Here is a 21,430-nt window from a genome sequence, read left to right as displayed (position 1 = left end):
CCTTCTGAACCCCTACTACCTGTGTATGAGCGATGAGCTGAAACCCTGCCTTAGAGCAGTCTGACAGAACTGCTCCTGGACTGCAAGCATCCGTCTATTGCCCTCAGTAAGACTTCTGAATAAAACTAATTTTAATTCTTTAAAAGATTGATTTTTTTTTTTTTTTTTTTTTTTTTTTTTGAGACGGAGTCTTGCTCTGCCGCCCAGGCAGGAGTGCTGTGGCCGGATCTCAGCTCACTGCAAGCTCCGCCTCCCGGGTTGACGCCATTCTCCTGCCTCAGCCTCCCGAGTAGCTGGGACTACAGGTGCCCGCCACCTCGCCCGGCTAATTTTTTTTTTTTGTATTTTTTAGTAGAGACGGGGTTTCACTGTGTTAGCCAGGATGGTCTCGATCTCCTGACCTCGTGATCCGCCCGTCTCGGCCTCCCAAAGTGCTGGGATTACAGGCTTGAGCCACCACACCCGGCCAAAAGATTGATTTTTATTTTTTAGTTTATGAGGCGGAGTTTCACTCTGTCGCCCAGGCTGGAGTGCAGTGGCACAATCTTGGCTCACTGAAGCTTCCGTGTCCTGGATTCAAGCAGTTCTCCTACCTCAGCTTTCCATGTAGCTGGGATTATAGGTGTGCACCACCATACCTGGCTAATTTTTGTATTTTTAATAGAGTCGGGGTTTTGCCATGTTGGCCAGGCTGGTCTCAAACTCTTGACCTCAGGTGATCCACCAGCCTTGGCCTCCCAAAGTGCTGGGATTACAGGTGTGAGCCACCGCGCCCAGCCAAAAGATTGATTTTTTTTTTCTTTAGTTGACAGAAGCACCAGGAGCAGTGCAGGTTCTTGAGCAGGGGTGTGGCCTGAGGAAAACATTAGTTTACTAAATACTAATTTGCAAGGTGAACTGGAGGCAAAAGCTAAAGGCCAGGATGCCAACCATTCCCTCAAGTCCTGTGATATAGGAAGGTGACCTCTAAGGGGTCGCTGATGGAGGATGGTGTGCCTAGAAGGGCCTGCCTGGCAGGAGGTTCTGGGGGACGGATGGTTTGAGCCATGCCAAGATGGAGAAGCATCCCAGACCCTTTAAGGAACTGCCCTTTGACCAGGCGCGGTGCCTTACGCCTGTAATCCCAGCACTTTGGGAGGCCGAAGCGGGCAGATCACCTGAGGTCAGGAGTTTGAGATCAGCCTGGCCAACATGGCAAAACCCCGTCTCTACTAAAAATACAAAAAATTAGCCAGGCATGGTGGCAGGCACCTGTAATCCCAGCTACCAGCTACTTGGGAGGCTGAGGCAGGAGACTTGCTTGAACCCAGGAGGCGGAGGTTACAGTGAGCCGAGATTGTGCCATTGCACTCCAGCCTGGGCGACAAGAGCAAAACTCCATCTCAAAAAAAAAGAACTGCCCCTCCAAGGCCTAGGCCACCCAGGCATTTCCTGGCCTATTCCGGAGAGGGACAGCTATATAAAGAATCACATCCTTGACAACAAAATGGGTACCATTTAATAGATGCAGGTACCATTAAATAAATTTAATAGATTTAATGGGTACCATTAAATAGATTTAATAGATAACATTGCTCACATCTGTATAGAGTGTCTGTCATCACGTAAGAAAACACATTCTGCCTTTAGGAATTGAAGAGCTAGGCCGGGCGCGGTGGCTCAAGCCTGTAATCCCAGCACTTTGGGAGGCCGAGACAGGCGGATCATGAGGTCAGGAGATCGAGACCATCCTGGCTAACACGGTGAAACCCCGTCTCTACTAAAAATACAAAAACTAGCCGGGCGAGGTGGCGGGCGCCTCTAGTCCCAGCTACTCGGGAGGCTGAGGCAGGAGAATGGCGTAAACCCGGGAGGCAGAACTTGCAGTGAGCTGAGATCTGGCCACTGCACTCCAGTCCGGGCGACACAGCGAGACTCCGCCTCAAAAAAAAAAAAAAAAAAAAAAAAAAAAAAAAAAAAAAACAAGGAATTGAAGAGCTGCATTTTGTAGGAGATACATATGTTTGAAACGTGTTCATTGATAAAATACTCCAGTCTTTCTGGATTAGTCCTTACTTGGCAATTTGTAACAAGAACTAAAAAACTGGACTGGGAGCAGTGGTTCACACTCGTAACCCCAGCACTTTGAGAGACCAAGGCAAAAGGATCACTTGAGCCCAGGAGATCGAGACCAGCCTGGGCAACATGGAGAGACTCCATCTCTACAATAAAATTAATGATTAGCCAGGCATGGTGGCATGTGCCAGTGGTCCCAGCTACATGGGAGGCTGAGGCAGGAATATTGCTTGAGCCCCGGGGCTCAAGGCTGCAGGGAGCCATGATAGTGCCACTGGACTACAGCCTGGACCACAGAGCAAGACACTGTCTCCAGAAAAAAAGGAAAAAGCTGGCCAGGCGCGGTGGCTCATGCTTGTAATCCCAGCACTTTGGGAGGCCGAGGTGGGTGGATCACCTGAGGTCGGAGTTCGAGACCATCTTGACCAACATGGAGAAACCCCGTCTCTACTAGAAATACAGAATTAGCCAGGTGTGGTGGCGCATGCCTGTAATCCCAGCTTCTAGGGAGGCTGAGGCAGGAGAATCGCTTGAATCTGGGAGGCGGAGGTTGCGGTGAGCCGAGATCACACCATTGCACTCCAGCCTGGGCAACAAGAGCGAAACTGTCTCAAAAAAAAAAAAAAGAAAAAAGAAAAAGCTAAAAAACTGCCTGAACTCTGTGAGGGGGTAACTTCACTTTAGGAGATGGGCCACTAGGAAATAAGGAAGTCAGTAATGACCCAAAGCAGTGCCACTTGGGAACTATCCCAGAGCGCAACAGAGGAGAAGGGGCTCAGTTCACTAGGAGGGTTAAGCAGCAGGCACCCACCTGAGCTGCTCAAGTGATCTACATACAAACAGGTTGAGCTGGGGACGACCTCTACTGAGTGTGCCTATACCCTGGGTGCCGGGGCCTGTGGGGGTAACAGCGTATTATGGGTACAAGCACAGGTCTAGCTTCAGAGTCCCATCCTCCTCTGTGAAATGGGAATGAGGCTGGGCGCGGTGGTTCATGCCTGTAATCCCAACACTTTGAGAGGCCAAGGGAAATCACTTGGGACCAGGAGTTTGAGACCAGCCTGGGCAACATAGCCAGACCCTGTCTCTACAAAAAAACACAATTTTTTAAATAAAGAGGCAATGAAAATTGCAGTCAGTGGTAAGCTGTCATTACTATAAGCATGACACACACAGATAATAGCCGCTCCACCCTCACTGCAACTGCAACTGGACACAAATATTTTTGGAAGGGTGCGGGGGACGGGTACAGAGAGGCATATGGGTGGCTGCAGGGGCTCCAGTTTCTGAGGCAGTGGGGGGAAATGGGATGCCAGTGTGCCCAATGCCATGTGGAGGAGAGTGACCTCCAGCCTGGGAGGAAGACGCGGGGGGAAGTTGATTTGGCCCAGATCTGCCACACAGATGCCTGCTGTGCAGCAACTCACTCTCCCTGGCTCCATATCACAGCCTGTGAAATTCTTCACTATAAATCTAACAAAATATGCACAAGATCTGTATGAGGAGTACTATACAACCCTGATGAAAGAAAGCAGAGAAGGTCTAAATAAATGGAGAGATATTCCATGTTCATGGATAGGATGATTCAATATTGTTAAGATATTTGTTCTTCCCAACTTTGTAGATTCAATGCAACACAATCAAAATCCCAGAAAGTTATTTTGTGATATCTATAAGGTGATTCTAAAGTTTACATGGGGTAGCAAAAGACCTAGAAGGACAACACAATGCTGAAAAAGAACAGAATTAGAGAACTGACACTCCCTGCCTTCAAGACTTATTTAAAGCTATAGCAATTAAGATAGTGTGGTATTGGTGAAAGAACAGACAAATAGATCAATGGAACAATAGGGAACCAAGAATAAACCCACACAAATAGAGTCAACTGATCTTTGACAAAGGAGCAAAGGCAATTCAATGGCAAAAGGATACTCTTTCAACAAATGGTGCTGGAATGATTGATCGTCCACATGCAAAAAAAATCTAGATATTGCCAGGTGCACTAGCTCACACCTCTGATCCTAGTGCTCCGAGAGGCTAAAGCAGGAGGATTGCTTGAGGGCAGGAGTCTGAGATCAGGCTGGGCAACACAGCAAGGCCCCGTCACCACAAAAAAAAAAAAAAAAGAAAAAAATAGCCCAGCATGGTGGCATGCACCCATAGTCCCAGCTACTCAGGAGGCTGAGGTGGGAGGATCACTTGAGCCCAGAGTTCGAGACTGCCTGAGCCACGATCGTGCCACTGCACTCCAGCCTGGACAACAGAGTGAGTTCTTGTCTCAAAAACAACAACAACAACAACAACAACAACAAACTAGGTACTAAGAAATCTTGATTCTAAGGTCTGACCTTAGACCTTTCACAAAAATGTGTTCAAAATGAAACGAACCTAAACATAAAATGCAAAGCTATAAAACTTCTAGAAGATAACATAGGAAGAAAATCTAACTGATCTTGGGCTTGGTGATGTTTTTCTATATACCAAAAGCATGATCCTTGAAATAAAAAATTGACATTAGACTTTATTAAAATTAAAAGCTTCTGTTCTGCAAAAGACACTATTGCTAGGAAAAATGATAAAATATTTGCAAAAGACATATTTATAAAGACCTTGTATCTAAAATATACAAAAAAAAAACTCTTAAAACTCCACAATAAGAAAACAAACAACCCAGTTAAAAAATGGACAATACGGCCGGGCGCAGTGGCTCACGCCTGTAATCCAAACGCTTTGGGAGGCTGACACAGGAGGGTCGCTTGAGGCCAGGAGTTCAAGACCAGCCTGGCCAATATGGTAAAACCCCGTCTCTATTTATTAAAAAAAGAAAAAGAATAAAACTTGTGTTTAAGAAAAATTTAAAAATACGGCCGGGCGCAGTGGCTCACGCCCGTAATCGCAGTACTTTGGGAGGCCGAGGTGGGCAGATCATTAAGTCAGGAGTTCAAGACCAGCCTGACCAACATGGTGAAACCCCGTCTCTACTAAAAATACAAAAATTAGCCGGGCGTGGTGGCATGTGCCTGTAATCCCAGCTACTCAGGAGGCTGAGGCAGGAGAATCGCTTGCACCCAGGAGGCAGAGGCTGCAGTGAGCCAAGATCGTGCCACTGCACTCCAGCCTGGGCAACAGAGTGAGACTCCATCTCAAAAAAAAAAAAAAAAGAAAGAAAGAAAGAAAAAGAAAAAGAAAAAATAAACCAATAAATAAATAAAACTGCTTTGTAAAAGTCTACTGATTTTTTTAAGGAAGTTTAAAAGCTATTTTTAAAATAATTATTCAGCAACTGGAGTAGGCTTTGCAGGCAGAGAGCCCAGGATTCAAGTCTCAGAGACCTGAGCCTGCCACGCTTCCTCCTCTGGGGTTTACAGCCACACCTTCCAGGGTCGGGTTAAGGGTCCCAGAACTCTGTCACAGCAGCACAAGAGTCAAAAGTTATGTTGCCACCTGATTCTCACAGGCAGAGAGAGGAGAGGCCTTCTATTACACCTCAGGAGGTGGTCAGGGTGGGGTGCACTAGGGAGAGGAGCGAGGGCGAGTAGAACAGGAGGCACCCGCTCCAGTGACATCATCCAACAAAGGTTTCCTGTCTGTGAGGAGACATTGGAAAGCGCCTGGCCCCAGCCCAGCCTCAGCCAGGCCAGTGGGTCTGCTGGCCTTTGGTGCATTGCATGACTGCACTGGGGTCTGGGAAGCCAGAGGGAGGGCTATGGAGTGATCCAGTGTAGTAGAGACAAGAATGAGCCTGGAGCAGGTGGTGGGGGAGTAGAAGGACCACCACCTCCCCACTGCCCCTGTGCCCCTTCCCATGTGGAAACTTGGAGGAGACCCTACGCAGCTTCTTCATCACTACCTAGTACTACCGGGGCCCCCACCCAGGACGGTGGTGAGAAGAGAAAGATCAAATGCACTTTGCTCCTCCAAGCCGCAAGGAGCACAAACATCACTGCCGTGGGACCCAGCCCAGCCCCAGCACAGAGCCTCCGGGCCACAGCAGGGGGAGGGGAGAAGCCGGGCTCCTAGGCATGACTTAAACTCTCCGATCCTCAGTTTCCTCATCTGCAGTATGGGAATATCAGCTGCACGTCACAGGCTGGGCCCTGTAAGAATCCGGGGAGATGGTGCCTGTATAGGGCTCAGCACCCTGCCTGGCACAGAGGTAAATGACAGCTCCCGGTGCCTTCATACAAGGTGACTGCCACCCAAGCTAACAAGGGCGGGTTGGAAGGACGGTGAGGACCTTTTTTTTTTTTTTTTTAAGAGACAGGATCTCACTCCACTACTCAGGCTGGAGTGCAATGGTGTGATCATGGCTCACTGAAGCCTCGACCTCCTGGGCTCAAGCGATCCTCCCACCTCAGCCTCCTGAGTAGCTGGGACTATAGGTACGTGACACCACACCTGGCTAACTGGGTCATTCTGGATAAACTGCTGTCCCTGCCAGAGTCACCCTCTGTCCTAGCTATAAGTGTGGTGGTCATCCTGCCTCAGCTCTGGGGACAAAGGAGGGCACTGGATCACTGCCATCAGGAATGGTGTTTATGGCCTATCAGGGGCCAGGCTGGAGTTGGACAAATTGAATCATGTGGACAAGGTCTTGGCACCCAGAGAGCTGAGCTGGAAAACACAATTGCACAAAAGGCAAAATTAGCTCAACGGCTATGGAACAGACTTTGAGGCCTGGAAGAGAGTTATTAGGAGTGTCTCATTGAATGGCAGGAGATGGAAGGTGTTGAGTGACACGGAGCCTGTCTCTCCCAGTCTCGATCGGCATGGTCCCCACAGTGCTGTCCTGAGACCCCGGATACCCGAGCAGGCTGGGGTGGGCTCTGGATCCACAGAGCAGCCAGCTGACAGTGTGAAGGCAGCCAGAGGGAGGGGCAGCGCACCAGCGGCGGGGGTGTACAGCAGCTACATCTGTACTGTGGGGGTGGCAGTGCACCCCTGACCCCAGGAACTGGCTGCCAGGGGCTGGCACAGGGGGCAGGGAGAGGCCAGCTTGTGGGGGGATGGGTTTGGGAGATTACCACTCAGGATGGAGGGCTCAAGCTGGACTGCCTGGGTTCGAATCCCAGCAACGCCAACTGCTGGCTAACCTTGGGCAGGTGACTTAACCTCTGAGCCTTGGTTCCCAGGTGTTGATAGCCCCTACTGCACAGGGCTGTGGTGAGGATCTGAGATCAAGCCTGTTTAGCTTAACACAGCACCTGGCCCAGTGGAAACAGCACCAGCTACTTCTGTGCTATTGGGCTAGACCTAGCACAAGCCTCCCACCTGGCTTCCCCTCCCTCTGACCCGAGCACTGCCTTTACACTGGCTTGTTATATACAATTTTTGTCTGGACTGGGTCACATCAGAGAGGTGCACAGCCTTGGAGGTACACAGCCTTGGCTCCACCCCCACCTCGCACAGGCACCCCCTTACCTGCCTCCACTAATGGAGAGCTCCCCACTTCACAAAGCAGCCTCTGTTCCTCATGCAGACATCTCTGATCATGAGTTCTCTAGGGTGAGCCCAAACCTCCTCCCTACAACTGCCCCTTAGTGGGAGTGATTTTTCTGCCAGGGACTTTCCAATGTCTGGAATCTGCCCATCCCACACATGCTAGGAATCTCCCAAGCAGGGCCTCATCAAGTCTCCAGGAAGGGTTCCCTGAACCCCAGCCCTCTCCCTCCGTGAGCAGCTTCTGCGGAATGGAGTAATGACTTCCACAGGAACACAGATGCCCCTCCCCTGCGTGGGTCCGTCCAGCTCTCTGGCAACACCTCCCTGAAGGCAGAAAGCCTTGGATTCCCGCAGACCTGATGCTAATAACACAACTCACATGCGTTGCCTCATCCAGTCCTCACCAACCCTGTAAAGGACCTACTATTTTTTCCCTTGTTTTTAAAAATCATGGTAAGGCCGGGTGCGGTGGCTCATGCCTGTAATCCCAACACTTTGGGAGGCCAAGGCAGGACGGTCATTTGAGGTCAGAAGTTCAAGACCAGTCTGGCCAACATGGTGAAACCCCGTCTCTACTAAAAATACAAAAATTAGCTGGGTGTGGTGGTGGGCGCCTGTAGTCCCAGCTACTCAGGAGGCTGAGGCAAGAGAATCACTTGAACCCAGTAGGCGGAGGTTGCAGTGAACCAAGGTCGCGCCACTGCACTCCACCCTGGGCAACAAGAGCGAAATTCTGTCTCAAAAAAAAAAAAAAAAAAAGGAAAAAAACCCACAAAAGGTAAAATGTACCACAGCTATAAAAAAGAATGAGATCACGTCTTTTGCAGGAACATGGATGGAGCTGGAGGCCATTATCCTCAGCAAAGTAGCACAGAGCAGAAAATCAAATACTGCAAAAGTGGGAGCTAAATAATGAGAACTCACAGACATACAAAGGGGACAACAGACGCTGGGGTCTGAGGAGGGAGGGTGGGAGGAGGGAAAGGAGCAGAAAAGATGACTATTGGATAGTGGGCTTAATTCATGGGTGATGAAAAAATCTGTACAACAAACCCTGATGACATGAGGTGGCCTGTGTAACAAACCTGCATGCGTACCCCTGAACCTAAAATAAAAGTTAAAAAACATTTGACCAACTCAACCTTTTTTTTTTTTTTTTTTCGTGAATCACTCTGTTTCCTGTTGCCCAGGCTGGAGTGCAGTGGTGTGATGTCGGTTCACTGCAACCTCCACCTCCTGTGTTCAAGCGATTCTCCTGCCTCAGCTTCCCAAGTAGCTGGGATTACAGGTGCCTGCCACCACTCTCAGCTAGCATTTTTTTTCCAGTGGCATTAAATACATTTATATTATTGTGTTACCATCACCACCATCCATTTCCAGAACTTTTCATCTTATAAAACCAAAACTTTATATCTATTCCTCCTTCCCCACCCCCAGCCCCTGGCAACCACCATAGAAACATTCTACTTTCTGTTTCTATGAGTCTGGCTAGTCTAGCCCCTTACATAAGTAGAATCATACAGTATTTATCTTTTGTGCTTGGCTAATTTCACTGAACATGATTTCCCCAAAGTTCATTCATGTTGTAGCATGTGTCAGAATTCCCTTCCTTTGTAAGGTTGAATCATACCACATTGTGTATATTTATGGCACATTTTTTTTTCCATTCATCTGTTGATGAACACTTGAATTGCTTCTACCTTTTTAGCTACTGTGATGGGTGCTGCTATGAACATGGGTGTGCAAATATCTCTTTGAGACTCTGCTTTTAATTCTTTTTGGTATATATCCAGAAGTGGGATTGCTGAATTGTATGGTGATTCTATCTTTAATTTTTTTTTTTTTTAAATGAAATTTCACTCTTGTTGCCTAGGCTTGGAGTGAAATGGTGCAATCTCAGCTCACTGCAACCTCCACCTCCCGGGTTCAAGTGATTCTCCTGCCTCAGCCTTCTGAGTAACTGAGATTACAGGCATGTGCCTGGCTAATATTTGTATTTTTAGTAGATATGGGGTTTCGCCATGCTGGCCAAACTGGTCTTGGGTCTTGAACTCCTGACCCTCAGGTGATCCACCCACCTCAGCCTCCCAAAGTGCTGGGATTACAGGCATGAGCCACCGCACCTGGCTCCATTTGTTAATTTTTTTCAGGAACCACTAAACTAGTTTCCATAGCAGCTGCACCAATTAACATCCCCACCAACTGTGCTCAAGGTGCCAGTTCCTCCACATCCCACCAACACATATTGTTTTCTGTTTGCTTTTGAGACAGAGTCTCACTCTGTCACCCAGGCTGGAGAGCAGTGGCATCACCTCTGCTCACTGAAACCTCCGCTTCCTGGGTTCAAGTGATTCTTATTCCTCAGCCTCCTGAGTAACTGGGACTACAGGCGTGCACCACTATGCCCCGCTAATTTTTGTATTTTTAGTGGAGCCAGGATCTCGCCATGTTGGCCAGGCTGGTCTCTAACTCCTGGCCTTAAGTGATCCGCTCATCTCGGCCTCCCAAAGTGCTGAGATTACAGGCATGAGCCATGGCGCCCAGCCATTTTCTGTTTTTTGTTTTTTGTTTTTTGTTTTTGTTTTTTTTCGATAGCAGCCATCCTGAAGGGTGTAGGGTAGTGTATTGTAGGGAGATTCTCTATTTTTCCCCATTTTAAGCTTAGGAAAGTAGGACTGGAGAGGCGTGGTGACTCTGCCAAGGTCCCATAGGCGGCAGGTGGCAGAGCTGGGATTCAAACTCAGCACTGTTGGCCGGGCGCAGTGGCTCATGCCTGTAATCCCAGCACTCTGGGAGGCCGAGGCGGGCGGATCACGAGGTCAGGAGATCGAGACCATCTGGCTAACACGGTGAAACCCCATCTCTACTAAAAATACGAAAAATTAGCCGGGCGTGGTGGCGGGCGTCTGTAGTCCCAGCTACTCGGGAGGCTGAGGCAGGAGAATGGCGTGAACCCGGGAGGCGGAGCTTGCAGTGAGGTGAGATGGCGCCACTGCACTCCAGCCTGGGTGACAGCAAGAATCTGTCTCAAAACAAACAAACAAACAAACAAAACAAAACAAAACAAAACAAAAAACTCAGCACAGTCTGCGGCTGTGTGGTGCTCTCAGCAGCCCCCATCCCCACAAATCCTTGCTGTGTCACTGCTCCGTGGCTGCCCTAGGGCCTCCAGCATTGATCTCCACCCAGGGCCTGGCCAGGGAGAAGGCAGTGACCCCGAAGGAGACCACCCCTGAGAGTTGCAAGACTGACCCCAGCCCCTGGATCCCCCTGACCTAGGTGACCCTGACACTAGCTAGCATTCTGGGAGGGCCCTCCATCTCACGCAGGCAGGAGCAGGGCCCCAGGGCTAGCTCAGCAGCCGCCAAAGGAGCCGGCAACACCTTGGATTATCTTGCAGGAGAGCAGGGGGCCTGCCAGCAAAGTGACCAAACCAGGTGGCCGCCACAGGTGGACCAGGGCACAGCCCATCTGGGGTCACATCTTACCAGTGCCACCTCCCGCCTGTGTGACCACGGGCAAGCTGGGAGACTTCCCTATGCCTCGATTTCTCCATTTGTAAAACGGGGGAGACTCACTTGTACCTTGCAAGGAGCTCTGAGCATTCAGTGAGCAGCAGACACACATGCCAGGCTGGAGGGCAGGCCCAGGACGGTGCCTGCCATTCCTCCGTACCCCACATCGACCCCACGTCACTCTGCCCTTCACCATGGGAGGGGGTGGCAGAGCCTTAGGATTAAGGCTCCTCTGAGTGGTAACACATTTGTTTTAGTTTGGTTTGGTTTGAGGCTGGATCTTGCTCTGTCACCCAGGCTGGAGGGCAGTGGCACAAACACAGCTCACTGCAGCCTCAACCTCCAGGACTCAAGCCTCCCAGGCAGCTGGGACTACAGGCACACACACCACCAGTTATTTTTCGTAGAGACAAAGTCTTTCCATGTTGCCCAGGCTGATCTCCAACTCCTGGATTCAAGTGATCCGTCTCTGCTTCCCAAAGTGCTGGATTACAGATGTGAGCCACCAGGCCCGGCCTTGAAGGGGTTTTTGTACACCCATGTTTGTAGAAGCATTATTCACAATAGCCAAGAGATGCAAGCAACCCAAGGATCTGTCGACAGGTAAATAGATAAACAAAATACGGCGTATATACACACACATTCAGCCTTAAAAACAAGGAGGCCGGGGCCGGGCGCGACGGCTCACACCTGTAATCCCAGCACTTTCGGAGGCCGAGGCGGGTGGATCACGAGGTCGGGAGATTGAGACCATCCTGGCTAACACAGTGAAACCCTGTCTCTACTAAAAATACAAACATTAGCCAGGTGTGGTGGTGGGCGCCTGTAGTCCCAGCTACTTGGTAGGCTGAGGCAGGAGAAAGGCGTGAACCCGGGAGACGGAGCTTGAAGTGCAGTGAGCCGAGATCGCGCCACTGCACTCCAGCCAAAACAAAACAAAACAAAACAAAACAAAAAGCAAGGAGGCCAGATGCAGTGGCTCATGCCTGTAATCCCAGCACTTTCGGAGGCTGAAGTGGGAGGACTGCTTGAGCCCAGGAGTTCAAGACCAGCCTGTGAAACATAGGGAGACCTTGTCTCTAAAAAAAACAGAGTCTCCCTCTGTCACCCAGGCTGGAGTACAGTGGCACAATATCGGTTCACTGCAACCTCCACCTCCCGGGTTCAAGCAATTCTCCTGTCTCAGCCTCCTGAGTAGCTGGGACTAGAGGTGCGTACCACCAGGCCTGGCTAATTTTTGTATTTTTAGTAGAGACAAGGTTTCATCATGTTGGCCAGGATGGTCTCAATCTCCTGACCTCATGATCCATCCGCCTCAGCTTCCCAAAGTGCTGGGATTACAGGCATGAGCCACCACGCCCAGCCTCAAAAAAAGTATTTTTTAATTGGCCAGGTATGGTAGCACAAGGCTGTGGTCTTAGCAACCTGGGAGGCTGAGGTGGGAGGATCGTTTGAGCCTGCAGTGAGCCATGTTTGTACCACTGCTCTCCATCCTGGATGACAGAGTAAAACTCCTTGAGGACATTATGCTAAGGGAAATGAGCCAGTCACAAAAAGACAAATATTGTATGATTATGATTCCACTTACAAGAGGCACTTACAGCGGTGAAACTCACAAAGACAGATATCTGAAAGGTGGTGCCCAGAGGTTGTGGGGAGGGAAATAGGGAGTCTGGGGAGTCATTTAATAGAGAGCGAGTTTCTGTTTGGCAAGATGAAAGAAGTTCTGGCGATCTGTGGTACAACAACATGGATTTTCTTAACGCTAGTGAACTGTACCCTTAAAAATAATTAAGATGCTCGGGCACGGTGGCTCACACCTGTATACGCAGCACTTTGAGATGCTAAAGCGGGCAGATTGCCTGAGGTCAGGAGTTCGAGACCAACCTGGCCAACATGGTGAAACCCTGTCTCTACTAAAAATACAAAAATTAGCCGGGTGTGGTGGCGGGAGCCTGTGATCCCAGCTACTCCAGAGACTGAGGCAGGAGAATCGCTTACACCAAGGAGGCAGAGGTTGCAATGAGCCAAGATTGTGCCATTGCACTCTAGCCTCAGTGACAGAGCAAGGCTCTGTCTCAAAAAAAAAAAAAAAAAAAAAAAAAAGAGAGAGAGAGAGAAAGCAGGAAGACAAGGAAACAGCAAAGTGCTGGTTCTTGGGAAAGAGAGAAAGGAATAATTGAGAAGATGCCTGGGTGACAAAACCGAAGGGCAGTTGGGACTTGGTGGTGGAGTCCTGGCCAGAGTGTGGACTTTCTCATGCTGGGAGAGGCATGAGCACTGCAGCAGAGCGCTGACTTTTCCCAGTGGCTGCTGGGAAGTCCACATCTCTTTGGCCTTTCCCATTCGTCATTTTGACCTGAACCTTTCTAGCTATAGGCAAGTCTCAACCCATCCACATCCCCCTACGTGGAGAGGACCCCAAGGGGAAAGCCTGGCTGTGTTCCAGGCGTGCTGGGATGCACGGACGGAGCTCTCCAGGCAGCCCCTGGGAAGCTCAGGAAGCAGGTTCCCAGGCCAGTTGCAACCCAGGTCCCAGGGGACACTGCCTCTTACTTATGAGATGTGGCCCTCATACGCAAGCATGCATGACAGCTGGGGCCCAGAACCACCCCAGGATTGTCCCACATCTGGAAGCCACAGTTCTCAGACTTCCATGGAGTCTCTCTCAAGGTCAAAGCGCCACACTGCCCATCTGGGACAAGATGTCTCTCCCTCCTACGGCTGGGTCAGGGAAGGCCACAGGACAGTATTGCCTTGGGGGCAGGGGAAGGGGAGTTGTGGCTTCCAGAAACATTGTACAGAATCCCCAGAAGGAAAGAGCTGTAAGAAGCCTAATTGCGTTCTCAGCCTTAGCGCCATTTTCTGGAAACCTCTGCACCATGAGAGCCAAGTGCAGGAAGAAGTGAATGCGTAGGCTGAAGCACAAAAGAGGAAAGATGAGGCAGAGGTCCAAGTAAACCGCCAGCTTGTTGCACTGTGGAGGCCACAGGAGCAGAGACATGGAATGCCAGGCACTGGGGTTGCTGGTACAAGCTGTGGGACTGCATGCTACTGTCTAGAGCTTGTCTCAATGGATCTAGAACTTCATCGCCCTCTGATCGCCCATCACCTCTTAGACCCACCTAGCTCATAAACAAAACGGCCCATGTTGGTCCTCTGCCCTGGACTTGTGACATTCTGGACTATTTCTGTGTTTATTTGTGGCCGAGTGTAACAACCATATAATAAATCACCTCTTCCTCTTTTAGCTGAAGAATTAAAAAAAAAAAAAAAAGAAGGCTAATAGCCCTGGACCAGGCGCCAGTAATCCCAGCACTTTGGGAGGTTGAGGTGGGTGGTTCACTTGAGGTCAGGTGTTCGAGATCAGCCTGGCCAACATGGTGAAACCCCATCTCTACTAAAGATACAAAAATTAGCCAGGCATGGTGGCACGCACCTGTAATCCCAGCTACTCAGGAGGCTGAGGCATTAGAATCGTTGAACCCAGGAGGCAGAGATCCGAGATCACACCACTGCACTGCAGTGAGTCGAGATCACACCACTGCACTGCAACCTGGGAAACAGAGTCCTCCTCTGAGGCAAGGAGGAAAGATCTACATGCTCTGGTGGTAGGGCTGGGACCAGAACCCAGCACCAGGGCCCCAACTCCCAGGCCAGGCTTACCTGACCCAGGCCTGTCCTGAGAACCCCTCTCTTTGCAGTTATTTATTTTGAGTACAATTAGGGCCCCTGAGATGCAGGGGAAGGCTGGAGGCACACCAGGCCACCAACGACATCAGCTGCCAACACTAGCTTCGTCCCTCGAAGCTGCCAGAACAGGCGTCTCAAAACCTGCTTAAATCCCCTCATCATTGCGAGGCGCGGTGGCTCATGCCTGTAATCCCAGCACTTTGGGAGGCTGAGGCAGGTGAATCAGTTGAGGTCAGGAGTTCAAGACCAGCCTGGGTAACATGGAAACCCCCATGTTACTACTAAAAATACAAAATACTAAATATACAAGAAAACTAAATCTACTAAAAATACAAAATACAAAAATTAGTCAGGCGTGGTGGTGTGTGCCTGTAATCCCAGCTACTCAGGAGGCTGAGGCAGGAGAATCACTTGAACCCGGGAGGCAGAGGTTGCAGTGAGCTGAGATTGGGATACTGCACTTCAGCCTGGGTGATAGAGCAAGACTCTGTCAAAAACAAAACAAACAAACAAACAAACAAAACTCCTTATCATTGAGATCAATTCCAAATTCTCACTTGATCTTCAAAGCTCTTCAAAATCTTATCCCCACCGCCTCCCCTCAACTCATCTTCCAATCCCCCTCTCCCTACAGCCTATGTCAATAGCAGACAGGCATCTTGTGCACGTCTCTCCTTAGTTCGCTGCACCAGGGCCGGCCAACCCAATCAATGTTTGTTGTCCGAGAAAATGAACACATGGATTTTCTGCCTGTCCTTTATGGCTAATTCCAGTACCTTCCCAAAGGCTCTGGAGTGCAGCCTTGACTTTCACAGTAAGGGCTCCTTGGGGCTACTGCTTTATCTGTGTGATATCACGTAATTCTAGGCCAAAGATATTAACACGTCCATTCTGCAAATGAGGAAACTGGGGGTCAGAGAGGTCCAGTGACTGCCCACAGGTGGGAAGTGGTGCGGCCGGGACCAGAATCCAGTCCGACCAGCTCCAGAGCCTATGCTCCTTCTGCTGAACCATGTGCGTAACCTACCCCAGTGACAGCAGGCTGGGGCTGGGCAGGTGCACCTGCAGACGTTCCGGGAACTCTCCAGTATGTCCAGGGATCCCTTAAACCTGCATGTTGAGGAGGGTGGCTGAGAGACAAGAATGGCGGCATCCAGATGTGACAACAGAGGTGGATGAAAGCTTGGGGGTCCCCTAGAGGGAGGCCTGAGCTTGATGCTCCACCTGTCAGCTTTGGGACGGACAGAGGCCTAGTCAAAATATCCTCGAACAGGCAATGAAGCCTTTCACTCTAGTTACCGTGAAGCTGGGTAAGAATAGGATCCAGGCCGAGAAGATGTCTTTGACCTTCTCAATTTTGCCTGGCTTGTTAAAGCCCCAGGCTTGGGGAAGAGGGGGCCTCCAGGGGTGCTTGTTAAACACCAGATCTTATGCTAGATGCTTCACAAACAGGATCTCTGACTTCCAACATTCCTAACAAGTTTTTGTTTTTGTTTGTTTTTGTTTTTGTAGACACAGGGTTTCACCATGTTTCCCAGGCTGGTCTCGAAATCCTAGGCTCGGCCGGGCGCAGTGGCTCAAGCCTGTAATCCCAGCACTTTGGGAGGCCGAGACGGGCGGATCACGAGGTCAGGAGATCGAGACCATCCTGGCTAACATGGTGAAACCCCGTCTCTACTAAAAAAAATACAAAAAAACTAGCCGAGCGATGTGGCGAGCGCCTGTAGTCCCAGCTACTCGGGAGGCTGAGGCAGGAGAATGGCGTAAACCCGGGAGGCGGAGCTTGCAGTGAGCCGAGATCGCACCACTGTACTCCAGCCTGGGCGACAGAGCGAGACTCCGTCTCAAAAAAAAAAAAAAAAAAAAAGAAATCCTAGGCTCAAGCAATCCACCCACCTCAGCCTCCCAAAGTGCTGGGCTTACAGACATGAGCCACCATGCCTGGCCCCTAACAAGTTTTATAACCTCGATTTTACATGTGAACTAACCGAGGCACAATGAAGTTATGTGGTGGAAGTTCGTGGTCAGGCAGCTACTACATACAAACCCAGGCTAGTCAGCCTTCTAAAAGCCAAGCTCCTAACCACTACACTAGACGGTCTCTGTCCCCTTCCTGAGAAATCCCAGAGATCTCAAGTCCCCCGCCCAGCCCATTGTGCCACCATAGCCCTGGAAATCAGTAAATTAGTCCCGCAATTCTCATGAGTGAGCTGACCCCACACATAACATGAGCTGAGCTGCAAAAATGTTCTTGTCCTTGGCCCGGAGTATTCATTCTGGATGCAGAATAAACTCCAAGGAGAAGGGGGAAAAACCAACAACTTCAAATACCAAAATAAAAAAAAAAGTTATTTCCACAGAGTTGTCCATAAAAGTTGAATTATTCATTGCAAAACACCTAGAAGCAACTCAACTTCACCATCAGTGAACAGAGGCTGCCCGCCCAGGGATGGGTCTGTTAACTTGGTGAAGACCATGTGGACCTTAAAACAACATCTAGTTAGTTGGTTTATGTGCATTTAAAAATAAGTGCAAAGTTGGCCAGGCATGGTGGCTCACGCCTGTAATCCCAGCACTTTGGGAGGCCGAGGTGGGTGGATCACTTGAGGTCAGGAGTTCAAGACCAGCCTGGCTAACATGATGAAAGTCCGTCTCTACTAAAACTATAAAAATTAGCTGGGCGTGGTGGCGGGGGCCTGTAATCCCAGCTACTCGGGAGGCTGACGCAGGAGAATCACTTGAACCCAGGAGGCAGAGGTTGCAGTAAACAAAGATCACGTGGCTACACTCCAGCCTGGGTGACACAGCAAGACAACATCTCAAAAAAAAGAAAAGAAAAGAAAAGCGTAAAAGCAGAACACTTTATTTTAATTTCAGAAATCCCATCTGCATGAGAAAGGTTTACCTACGCTGTTGACTTTTTTGCCTCTTTCCTTTAAAGAACTTGAAATCAAGGTTTTTTTGTTTTTGTTTTTTTGTTTTTTTTGTTTTGTTTTTTTTGAGACATAGTCTCACTCTGTTGCCCAGGCTGGAGTGCAGTGGTGTGATCTTGGCTCACTGCAACCTCCACCTCCCGGGTTCAAGTCTGTCTCCTGCCTCAGCTTCCCAAGTAGCTGGGATTACAGGCACACCTGGGTGTACACCACAGCTAATTTTTATATTTTTAGTGGGATGGGGTTTCACCATGTTGGCCAGGCTGGTCTCAAACTCCTGACCTTAAGTGATCCACTCACCTCAGCCTCCCAAAGTGCTGGGATTACAGGCGTGAGCCACTGTGCCTGGCCAAATAAATTAATTTTTGATAAAGTAATACATGCAAGTGATAGTTCACACACACAGTACATTAAGGTCCAAAGACCTACGGCAATATACAGTGGAGCAGCGCCCCATGACCCATGCCAACCATATGAGAATGTAGGTTTGTCAACTGACTAAACTCCGAAGGGCACACACAGAGAAATGACTTGCTTTATGGTTATGTGGATCTGTTTTTTCCAGCAAGGCTGATGAAGGCAAAGGTGAAAAATTGAAACCCAGGGCAGACAGTTCTGCCGAGGCATACTTCTCTGAGGCATACTTCAGAGAGTCTTGGCTGGGACCGTCTTTGTCAAGTCTAGCTCAAGTCCCCCTTCCTGGGATCAGTGAAGCAGCAGCAGAATCGGGGTGGGGAAGCCAGGCCGTCAGAGGCAGAGGAAAGCCAGGCATGGGAGAGAAAGCCTGCTGCCTTCTTACCTGTTCACGTGCCAAGCCTCGGTCTCCTAGGGTTTGCTGGTGGCCTTAAGGGGCTCCAGGGCCCCAAGCAGGTGCCTAAGGGCCACGGGCAGTGGGTGCCAGGTGGGAGAGGCTGAGGCTGCCCCCAGCCCACAGTCCAGGCTTCCCGTCTGATGAGAAGGGCGGGGAAAGCAGGCCTCTGCAGCTCTGCTCAGGAACCGAAGCCAGCAGGGGCGGGGCAGGGCCACGTGGCCCCCGCCTGCCTTGGAGTGTGGAGTAGGAGGGAGCCTTCAACCCAGAGGACCAGCCAGGGGACTGCTCTGACTGAGGGTGCCGGCCAGTTGACTACGAGAAGTCCCCAGAACCCAGGCCCTGACTCCCAGGCAGCTTGGACTGTTTTAAGGGACTACCCCAGCTCCTCTCTAGAACACTTGGACCCAGACAAAAGCCTCTTCTCATAAAACTAAAAGCCAGGTGATGGGGAATTGGCTGTAGTGACACAAGCCTGTAGTCCCAGCTACTCAGGAGGCTGAGGCAGGAGACTCTCTTGAGGCCAAGAGTTCGAGGCTGCAGTGAGCTGCAATTGCACCTGTGAATAACCAGTGTGCTCCAGCCTGGGCAATATAGCGAGATCCTGCCTCTAAAAAACAAAACAAAAAACTGAGTGATGTGGTGGTGACTGGAGTGTGTGTGTGTATGCGTGTGTGTGTATGGGACTGGGGGTCCATTAGGTGGAAGAAAAGGTCTTTCTCTGATACATCATCCCTGTTGAGCACCAATGAGTTACCCAGTCTACAGATAAAGACATGAGCTCCAAAAGGTGAATAATCTTTTTTTTTTTTTTTTTGTGGCGGAGTTTCACAGCAGGGATTATAGGCATGCTCCACCATGCCCAGCTAATTTTGTATTTTTAGTAGAGATGGGGTTTCACCATGTTGGCCAGGCTGGTCTTGAACTCCTGACCTCAGGTGATCCACCCGTGTCAGCCTCCCAAGTGCTGGGATTATACACGTGACCCGTCACGCCTGGCCTTTTCTTTTTTTTCTTTTTTTTTTTTTTTTGAGACGGAGTCTTGCTCTGCCACCCAGGCTGGAGTGCAGTGGCCGGATCTCAGCTCACTGCAAGCTCCGCCTCCTGGGTTTATGCCATTCTCCTGCCTCAGCCTCCCAAGTAGCTGGAACTACAGGCGCCCGCCACCTCGCCCGGCTAGTTTTTTGCATTTTTTTTTTTTTAGTAGAGACGGGGTTTCACGGTGTTAGCGAGGATGGTCTCGATCTCCTGACCTCGTGATCCACCCGTCTCGGCCTCCCAAAGTGCTGGGATTACAGGCTTGAGCCACCACGCCCGGCATGCCTGGCCTTTTCTTTAGACAAGGTCTCACTCTATTGCCCAGGCTAGAGTGCAGTGGCATGATCACAACCCGCTGAGGTCTTGATCTCCTGGGCTCAACTGATCCTCCCACCTCAGCCTCCCAAGTAGCTGGGACCACTACACCCAGCTTTTATTTTTTTTATTTTCTGTAGATACAGATGTCTCCTATGTTGCCCAGGCTCGTCTCGAACTGCTGGCCTCAAGGAATCCTCCTGCCTTAGCCTCCCAAAGTGCTGGGATTTCAGGCTTGAGCCACTGTGCCTGGCCTCGGGTAAGATTCTTCACCCCTTTTCTGGCGCTTGAGCCCAGGAGTTAGAAACCAGCCTGAGCAACGTAGAAAGACCCCCATCTCTGCAAAAATAAAAACGTAGCCAGGCATCATGGTGGCTCATGCCTGTAGTCATAACTACTTGGGAGGCTTAGGCAGGAGGATCACTTGAGCCCTGGAGGTCGAGGCTGCACTAAACTATGATTGAGTCACTGCACTCCAGCCTGGATGACAGAGCAAGTTCCTGTCGCTTTTCTTAAAAAAAAAAAAAGGAGAGAGCAAAAGAATCTTACCTAAGATTTCCCGATTGGTTACTGAGGTCTGACCCCAAAGCCATGCTTTCCTGAGGGACACAGGACCTGTCCTGGTGTGACACGTGGCCTCAGACCCAGCACTTATGGGAGTTGAGGTCCTTTCCCTCAGCACCATCACCAAAGGTACAGCTATTCTCCCTTCACCTGGGTCAGAGCGGGCACCTGCAGGGGTATCTTCAGGATCTCTGCTGAGTTTTCATAGCAGGCTTCCTGATTTTACTAGACGGCATTTGGATTCATTAGGGGTGAGCCAGTGGGGGAGGGAGGATAGAAGAAGGGCTGTGTTCAAAGCCTCCAACTATCCAAGAGGGGAGTCGGTAGTGTTTCACTGAATGTGAGCACAAAATCCGTGATTCAGGAACCTCTTATTAACATCTAGTCTTTCACAGCTGAGCTAGTCTGGAGTGCTGACCTGGCCGGATGCGGTGGCTCATGCCTATAATCCCAGCACTTTCAAAGACCGAGGCGGGCGGATCACCTGGGGTCAGGAGTTCGAGACCACCCTGGCCAACATGGTGAAACCCCGTCTCTACTAAAAATACAAAAATTGGCCGGGCGCGGTGGCTCAAGCCTGTAATCCCAGCACTTTGGGAGGCCGAGACGGGCGGATCACGAGGTCAGGAGATCGAGACCATCCTGGCTAACACGGTGAAACCCCGTCTCTACTAAAAAATACAAAAAACTAGCCGGGCGATGTGGCAGGCGCCTGTAGTCCCAGCTACTCGGGAGGCTGAGGCAGGAGAATGGCGTGAACCCGGGAGGCGGAGCTTGCCGTGAGCTGAGATCTGGCCACTGCACTCCAGCCTGGGCGACAGAGCGAGACTCCGTCTCAAAAAAAAAAAAAAAAAAAAAAAAAAAAAAAAAAAAAAAAAATACAAAAATTATCCAAGCGTGGTGGCAGGCACAATCCCAGCTACTCAGGAGGCTGAGGCAGGAGAATCGCTTGAACCCGGCAGGCAGAGGTTGCAGTGAACTGAGATCACTGCACTCCACCCTAAGCGACAAAGACTCGGTCTCAAAAATAAAAAATAAAAAAAAAAGAAAAAGAATAAAAGAAGAAA

The 21,430-nt window shown here is 50.1% G+C and overlaps 1 protein-coding gene across 2 annotated transcripts in view; it reads right to left on the bottom strand.

Annotated features, from left to right (window-relative positions):
• The window catches only part of IL34 (interleukin 34), a 74,707-nt gene extending 56,071 nt beyond the window's left edge, over window positions 1-18,636 (bottom strand). Inside the window, exon 1 of one of the 2 annotated variants that reach the window (XM_010382945.2) lies at window positions 18,438-18,636. The gene's annotated coding sequence lies outside the window, so the exon portion shown is untranslated. Of the gene's footprint in view, window positions 1-7,476; window positions 7,522-18,437 lie in introns of those variants that run through there. The other variant, XM_030924559.1, reaches the window with a different exon arrangement.
• Window positions 18,637-21,430: the final 2,794 nt, after the last annotated feature.

The sequence above is a fragment of the Rhinopithecus roxellana genome, chromosome 20 (genome assembly GCF_007565055.1).
Source record: "Rhinopithecus roxellana isolate Shanxi Qingling chromosome 20, ASM756505v1, whole genome shotgun sequence".
Classification (NCBI taxonomy): Eukaryota; Metazoa; Chordata; class Mammalia; order Primates; family Cercopithecidae; genus Rhinopithecus; species Rhinopithecus roxellana.
Note: the sequence above shows the minus strand (reverse complement) of the source record. Positions and strands in the feature narration are given on the sequence as shown.